Genomic DNA, 9,112 nt, shown 5'->3' on the forward strand with positions numbered 1-9,112 from the left:
ATGTGTAAGTTAGTCATGTCTCGTTCACTAATACACCCCCATACCATCACACATGTGTAAGTTAGTCATGTCTTGTTCACTAATACACCCCCATACCATCACACATGTGTAAGTTAGTCATGTCTTGTTCACTAATACACCCCCATACCATCACACATGTGTAAGTTACCCATGTCTTGTTCACTAATACACCCCCATACCATCACACATGTGTAAGTTAGTCATGTCTTGTTCACTAATACACCCCCATACCATCACACATGTGTAAGTTAGTCATGTCTTGTTCACTAATACACCCCCATACCATCACACATGTGTAAGTTAGTCATGTCTTGTTCACTAATACACCCCCATACCATCACACATGTGTAAGTTAGTCATGTCTTGTTCACTAATACACCCCCATACCATCACACATGTGTAAGTTAGTCATGTCTTGTTCACTAATACACCCCCATACCATCACACATGTGTAAGTTAGTCATGTCTTGTTCACTAATACACCCCCATACCATCACACATGTGTAAGTTAGTCATGTCTCGTTCACTAATACACCCCCATACCATCACACATGTGTAAGTTAGTCATGTCTCGTTCACTAATACACCCCCATACCATCACACATGTGTAAGTTAGTCATGTCTTGTTCACTAATACACCCCCATACCATCACACATGTGTAAGTTAGTCATGTCTTGTTCACTAATACACCCCCATACCATCACACATGTGTAAGTTAGTCATGTCTTGTTCACTAATACACCCCCATACCATCACACATGTGTAAGTTACCCATGTCCTGTTCACTAATACACCCCCATACCATCACACATGTGTAAGTTAGTCATGTCTTGTTCACTAATACACCCCCATACCATCACACATGTGTAAGTTACCCATGTCTTGTTCACTAATACACCCCCATACCATCACACATGTGTAAGTTAGTCATGTCTTGTTCACTAATACACCCCCATACCATCACACATGTGTAAGTTAGTCATGTCTCGTTCACTAATACACCCCCATACCATCACACATGTGTAAGTTAGTCATGTCTTGTTCACTAATACACCCCCATACCATCACACATGTGTAAGTTAGTCATGTCTTGTTCACTAATACACCCCCATACCATCACACATGTGTAAGTTACCCATGTCTTGTTCACTAATACACCCCCATACCATCACACATGTGTAAGTTAGTCATGTCTTGTTCACTAATACACCCCCATACCATCACACATGTGTAAGTTAGTCATGTCTTGTTCACTAATACACCCCCATACCATCACACATGTGTAAGTTAGTCATGTCTTGTTCACTAATACACCCCCATACCATCACACATGTGTAAGTTAGTCATGTCTTGTTCACTAATACACCCCCATACCATCACACATGTGTAAGTTAGTCATGTCTCGTTCACTAATACACCCCCATACCATCACACATGTGTAAGTTAGTCATGTCTCGTTCACTAATACACCCCCATACCATCACACATGTGTAAGTTAGTCATGTCTTGTTCACTAATACACCCCCATACCATCACACATGTGTAAGTTAGTCATGTCTTGTTCACTAATACACCCCCATACCATCACACATGTGTAAGTTAGTCATGTCTTGTTCACTAATACACCCCCATACCATCACACATGTGTAAGTTACCCATGTCTTGTTCACTAATACACCCCCATACCATCACACATGTGTAAGTTAGTCATGTCTTGTTCACTAATACACCCCCATACCATCACACATGTGTAAGTTACCCATGTCTTGTTCACTAATACACCCCCATACCATCACACATGTGTAAGTTAGTCATGTCTTGTTCACTAATACACCCCCATACCATCACACATGTGTAAGTTAGTCATGTCTTGTTCACTAATACACCCCCATACCATCACACATGTGTAAGTTAGTCATGTCTTGTTCACTAATACACCCCCATACCATCACACATGTGTAAGTTAGTCATGTCTTGTTCACTAATACACCCCCATACCATCACACATGTGTAAGTTAGTCATGTCTTGTTCACTAATACACCCCCATACCATCACACATGTGTAAGTTAGTCATGTCTTGTTCACTAATACACCCCCATACCATCACACATGTGTAAGTTAGTCATGTCTTGTTCACTAATACACCCCCATACCATCACACATGTGTAAGTTAGTCATGTCTTGTTCACTAATACACCCCCATACCATCACACATGTGTAAGTTAGTCATGTCTTGTTCACTAATACACCCCCATACCATCACACATGTGTAAGTTAGTCATGTCTCGTTCACTAATACACCCCCATACCATCACACATGTGTAAGTTAGTCATGTCTTGTTCACTAATACACCCCCATACCATCACACATGTGTAAGTTAGTCATGTCTCGTTCACTAATACACCCCCATACCATCACACATGTGTAAGTTAGTCATGTCTTGTTCACTAATACACCCCCATACCATCACACATGTGTAAGTTAGTCATGTCTTGTTCACTAATACACCCCCATACCATCACACATGTGTAAGTTAGTCATGTCTTGTTCACTAATACACCCCCATACCATCACACATGTGTAAGTTAGTCGTGTCTTGTTCACTAATACACCCCCATACCATCACACATGTGTAAGTTAGTCATGTCTTGTTCACTAATACACCCTCATACCATCACACATGCTGCCTACCGCACTTTCACACGATAACACATATTCCTCTTTTCTCAAACGTCCGCAGTTTCCAAAAACAATTTAAAAATGTGGACCCGTCAGACCACAGAACACTTGTCCACCTTGAATCAGTCTATCTTAGATGAGCTCGGGCCCAGCGAAGCCGGCGGCGTTTCTGGGTGTTGTTGATGTAATGGCTTTCCCTTTGTTTTAACTTGCACCTAAAAGATGTAGCGACCAACTGTAGTTACTGACAGTGGTTTAATGAAGAGTTCCTGAGCCCCTGTGGTGATATCTTTTACACATTGATGTTGCTTTTTGATGCAGTAGCGCCTGAAGGATCAAAGGTCTGTAATATCATGGCTTAGTGTGAAGTGAATTATATTTATATAGCGCTTTTCTCTAGTGACTCAAAGCGCTTTACATAGTGAAACCCAATATCTAATTTTTACATTTAAAGCAGTGTGGGTGGCACTGGGAGCAGGTGGGTAAAGTGTCTTGCCCAAGGACACAATGGCAGTGACTACGATGGCAGAAGCGGGATTTGAACCTGCAACCCTCAAGTTGCTGGCACGGCCGCTCTACCAACCAAGCTATACCACCCCAACATGCAGTGATTTCTCCAGATTCTCTGATTATCTTAGGTTAGCATGCTATCCTAAGATAATTCAATATATTTATCAGATGCTGCCAGTATCAAAGTATCAAAAGCCATCCATTCGGATTTTTTGTAAAAATGAGGATCATTATGGCTGAAATAGTTTGAAAACCCAACTGTGGAGGGGCACGTAGCCTGCAGGACTGCGAACGAGGTGTGCAAGCACCGGCCTCAAAGACAGTGACAGGTGAGGAGATGGCCCAGGTGGGCCTTGTTATCTAATCACCTGTCGCCTTTATTAGCAGCAGCCGTAACGAGAAACGGGGATGGAGTTGGGAGCTGGAGAGAGAGCGAGAGCGACACGCCTAAAATAGACTGCTGAAAAGCAATTCCAGACTGTTTTGTTTAATTAAAAACGACTGTGTTCAAACTGTCTATCGGGCTCACGGAGGATCTTTCGGACTCAGGAGAACCCTCACGGCAAAGAGACCTTTCACACCAACATTTTCCGAGATTGTCAATTACAAGTTTTACATAAACTGTAAGCCAGAATCATCAAAATGAAATGAAAATAAGTTTGACATATTGTGAGTTGCATGTTATCAAGCTGTCTTATATTCTTTTCACCCTGCAGATCTAAACAAACCTTTGCACGTTTTTATTTCCCTCTGTATATTTTCTAGGGAGACGACAAAGGTGTTACTAAATGTTACATTTGTGTGTAATTTTCCACGTTTTATTTTGTTAAAGTCTACGTAAGAATATTTATTTCTGATAGTTATATATATATTTTTCCAATGTTTTTTATTTGGTCATCAGTTCATGTAAACAGTACACTTCAGGTGCGTCTCATATTATATGCCTGCAGCAACTCAAGGAAATACAGTATAATGATTGAAGGAAAGGAATCTTCATTCAGCCCTCTAAGCAACGTCTGTAAGTTTTTCAATATAACTAAAACAATTCTTATTTACTAACCCGCACCACGTGTGGTGTGTGGGGGAGTGTTTTCCTGCATATTTGTACATGCTATCACAATGTCATGAAGCTAGCGTTGTTAACATTAGCTAGCATGCTAACATGTGTCTGTGTGAGTATTATTAACTTACAGTTGCATTATTTGTGTATTGTTTCACTGTGGAGTCTGTTTTGCTGATTGGAGAGCTAGCTTCAGCAGCTAGTGGGTCCATGACCATGATGTCACCCATATGTGCTACAAAACAATGCAAAACAAAATATATATATATATATATGGGGTGTTATGTGCTAGGAACAGAAGACTAGTTTCAACTCTTAGAGGCAGAGCTTGAATTGTAGTTTGATTGACAGCCATTAGAGAATTAGTGATGGACAGCAGATTTATTCACACAATTACTTGAATGGCCATTCAATATGAAAGCAATTTGAAGAAAAAACATAAGTACCATACACATGTACACAATTCCATTTAAACTAATCAATGTCTCTTGTTCAAATCTCAGTTCAGATAATAGTTCTTGGAAAAAAGGATGTCAGTACAGTCCATGTGATGCAGGTGTTGGCTGGAGAGTCTCTTACCTGCCCAGACACAGCAGGTGGTGAGCTTCCTGGCTGGAATCTTCCAAAACCCATCCTTGGACTAGATCAGTGCTTCTCAACCTTTTTTCAGTGATGTACCCCCTGTCAACATGTTTTTTTTTTAATTCAAGTACATCCTAATCAGAGCAAAGTATGTTTGGTTGCAAAAAGAGATAAAGAAGTAAAATACAGCACTATGTCATCAGTCTCTGATTTATTAAATTGTATAACAGTGCAAAATATTGCTCATTTGTAGTGGTCTTTCTTGAACTATTTGGAAAAAAAGATGTAAAAATAACTAAAAACTTGTTGAAAAATAAACAAGTGATTCAATTATAAATGCAGATTTCTCCACATAGAAGTAATCATCAACTTAAAGTGCCCTCTTTGGGGATTGTAATAGAGATCCATCTGGATTCATCAACTTACTTCTAAACATTTCTTCACACAAAAAAGAAATCTTTAACATCAATATTTATGGAACATGTCTACAAAAAATCTAGCTGTCAACACTGAATATTGCATTGTTGCATTTTTTTTCACACTTTATGAACTTACATTCATATTTTGTTGAAGTATTATTCAATATATATATTTATAAAGGATTTTTGAATTGCTGCTATGATTATAATATTTTTAAATAATCTCACGTACCCCTTGGCATACCTTCAAGTACCCCCATTTGAGAACCACTGGACTAGAGGATTCTTTTCCTTAGCTCGCCATCAAAAAATGCCAGGAACATTCTTATAAATCATGTGTACACAAAATATCTTACTTAAATAACAGCAATTGCATTATCAAGTATTCATTATATATTATTCAATAATATATTATTAGTATTCAATATATATATATATATATATATATATATATATATATATATATATATAATTTGTAGTTATTTCCTCAATGTGGTACAATATAAATCAATAAACATATCAGAATCACAATATGCCATAAAATGCCAAAATAACCATTAGCAGCATAATTATGAGCTATACAAAGCAGTCGGTGCACTAAACCTGCTTATCATCTAAACACATATAAAAGTTCATTCAATACACAATTGTGATCATTAGTTGAAGTCATAAACCTTTTATATGGAGGATTGAGAATATGCCAGAAAGATGTTGCAATGAAGAAAAATGAATGCTTAAAGTGCAATTGTCATAAATATGGACTCACCAACTCAGCTTCTACAGTCAAACACAGTTTCATGACAAAGAATCCGGCGCTGGAAGTCGGCTCTATAAAGGTACAAATAGGCATGTAGTTTAAATTCCATCAGCACAATATTTCAGGTGAAAGCGAGATTTAAAAGCTACCTGGAGCAGAAATACAATCAACCTTCCCTTCACGTCCTGTCTCCTGGCTACTTCCTGCTAGCGGCTTATAAGCACCACTAATTGGACATCAGCGGCCACGTGACAAGGGAGAGCCACCGAGCTCCCGAAGAGTAAACAGAGCAAGAGCATACCAGTCACTTCCGGCTACCGGCATATAACTAAAGCTGATTGGACTGTGGCGGTCACGTGACCAGGAAGCGCGCAAAGAGTAAATAGAAAGGCAAGAGCCTAATAGTCTTTGCAAATGTTTGTATTTGACACATGCGTTACAATGACTTCTGTTTTGTTTGATCAGCTGTTTTACTGCCTTGTTGCAGACACCTTAAAGCAACACCTAAGTTATATATTCATATTTTTGTTGTGGTTTAAAAAAAAATAAGAATCCAAGTGCAGATTAATAAACGAATCTATATTTAATGACTGGAGAAAATAAATCTGTAGTGACAAAAAAACATCTCCAGGAAAACCGGGTCAAAAGTCTGTCCACCAACACAAAAATACAGGACTTACAAGAGGTTCAGGGCAAAGGTGAGAGTTAGTGAGCACAGACTTGATTGCACCACAGACCACGGACCAACTGGCACTGGCTGGGTGGAGATCCAGGGTGTCAGACAGGTTGTTGATTGGAAGCAGGTGGGCTTGGAAGACTGGCAGCACACCTGCAATTGATGACCAGGTTGGAGACTTACAGACACAAGAGGGGAGGGGAGTACGAAAACAAGAGGAAAAAAAGGCAGGAGAAACATATTTTAATCATATTCACAAATGATATATATTTATTGAGGGGAAGGGAATATTATTATTGTAATGGCATTCTTTGTGTGTTGTTGCAGTTTCCCACAGGCCTCCAAAATAGATGTCATATCCTTTAAGGGCCTTCTGCCTGGTCTCAGGTGAGGTGCGGCGGGGAGACAGGTGTAGCTGCCACAACGGAGGCGCTCCACCTGTCAGCTGAGTGTCAGTCACTGCGAGTGTCGTCTTCATCCTGCAGCAGAAAGAAAGGAGCTGCTCTTCATCCCAGTTTGGGCCATCTGGGAGGTGTTGAAATACAAAAGATGTCCTCACTTTCCACATTTGAGGATTGTCCTTCATGCTTTTGCACAACAGGAATAAGAGGAGTTGAAGTCTGCAGGTGGATGTTGTGCAGCCAGTAATGCTGGCTAGAAATGAGGACAATCCACAATTCTCCGTCTTCAGCCGCCATTTAGTGGCGAGTGGGGAAAGGTTAGTGTGTCGGCCATTGTGGGATTGTGGCCTGTCAATGTATGAATGGCGCCTACAAGAGCAGCCAATTATATTCTAACAAGACTTACTCTGGACGGTGGAGACGTGATTGATGCAAACCGCTCCGGAGCCTTTGACTCCCCGGAGAAGACGGGGAAGGAATAACGAGGGGCGGCTCGTCGCCATGGCCGCCGCCGCCGCTGATGATTTGCTGTGTTGTTTTAGCAACGCTGCAAAGATGACATGCAGCAATGTTTCTTCACCACTCGGGCCTAATGTCAGGCTGTGGGCGCCAAGATGTATGTTTTTCTCAGCTGTGTGCTGTACACTTTTCCACCACTTGTGGCAGTAATGACAGCTTCACACTTCAGAAGAAGTCTGGAGCCAAAGTCATTGAGAAGTTTCTTATGAGCAAAAATGATGACTTAAGTGGTTTGTTTAAGAAAAATATACATTATTATTATTCATTATTTGTATTTATATATGTATATATATATATATATATATATATATATATATATATATATATATATGTACATTTATATATGCATATACATATATACACATATATACACATATATATTCACATATATACACATATATACACATATATATATATATATTTTCATATAATGTATGTATGTATGCATGTATATATATGTATATATATATAAATGTGTATATATATATATATATACATATATATAAGGGACGGCGTGGCGCAGTGGGAGAATGGCCGTGCGCAACCCGAGGGTCCTTGGTTCAATCCCCACCTAGTACCAACCTCGTCACGACCGTTGTGTCCTGAGCAAGACACTTCACCCTTGCTCCTGATGGGTGCTGGTTAGCGCCTTGCATGGCAGCTCCCTCCATCAGTGTGTGAATGTGTGTGTGAATGGGTAAATGTGGAAGTAGTGTCAAAGCGCTTTGAGTACCTTGAAGGTAGAAAAGCGCTATACAAGTACAACCCATTTATCATTTATATATATATATATATATATATATATATATATATAAATGCACACAAACACACGCACACGCGCACACGCGCACACACGCACGCAGGCACGCATGCACACACACAATAAAAAAAATACATGTACTTTTTCTTTCATTCCCATGCTGCCAGAAATCAAATCCAGCGAGGAGGGGAAGAATGTCGAATAAAGTCAATTATCCTGGTGAATAAAGAGGGTGTGTGAAGCGCAGTATGGAGATGGAGGTATTTGGGCTTCAAAACTAACAATAGAGGTGACGCTTTAAACAGAGAAGTGCTGCACTGCAAGCTGTGCTTTAAAACATGCCTCGCCAAAGACGACATTAAAGTAAAACCATCTTTGCTTGGATAAAAAAGTACATAACAATCATCCAGACCTGCAAAGGTAGTGTAGTTAAATATCCATACTGCTCTGCACATGCAAACACGTACACAAACACACACACGCTTATTATTACGCAGTCCAAACCGCCCGTGTAGTGCAACCTCAAGTAAATCGACAACATTTTGTTACAAATGACTGCAATTTGTGTTTTATCTTTAACAATATTTGTTTTACCTCCTCTGTATTGTTTTTAGTATTTATTAATGATTGTATACACAGACCATGACTGGCAACCATATATATATATATATATATATATATATATATATATATATATATATATATATATATATATTAGGACTGGG

General features: G+C 39.4%; 1 long non-coding RNA gene across 1 annotated transcript; it reads right to left on the reverse strand.

Moving 5' to 3' along the window:
* Window positions 1-4,805: 4,805 nt before the first annotated feature.
* On the reverse strand, window positions 4,806-6,775 carry LOC133535268 (uncharacterized). The gene is made up of 3 exons (XR_009802189.1): window positions 6,712-6,775; window positions 6,041-6,102; window positions 4,806-4,954 (listed from the first exon to the last, which is right to left on the reverse strand). It is a non-coding gene; the product is annotated as an uncharacterized LOC133535268 (long non-coding RNA).
* Window positions 6,776-9,112: the final 2,337 nt, after the last annotated feature.

The sequence above is a fragment of the Nerophis ophidion genome, linkage group LG02, assembly GCF_033978795.1.
Source record: "Nerophis ophidion isolate RoL-2023_Sa linkage group LG02, RoL_Noph_v1.0, whole genome shotgun sequence".
Taxonomy (NCBI): Eukaryota; Metazoa; Chordata; class Actinopteri; order Syngnathiformes; family Syngnathidae; genus Nerophis; species Nerophis ophidion.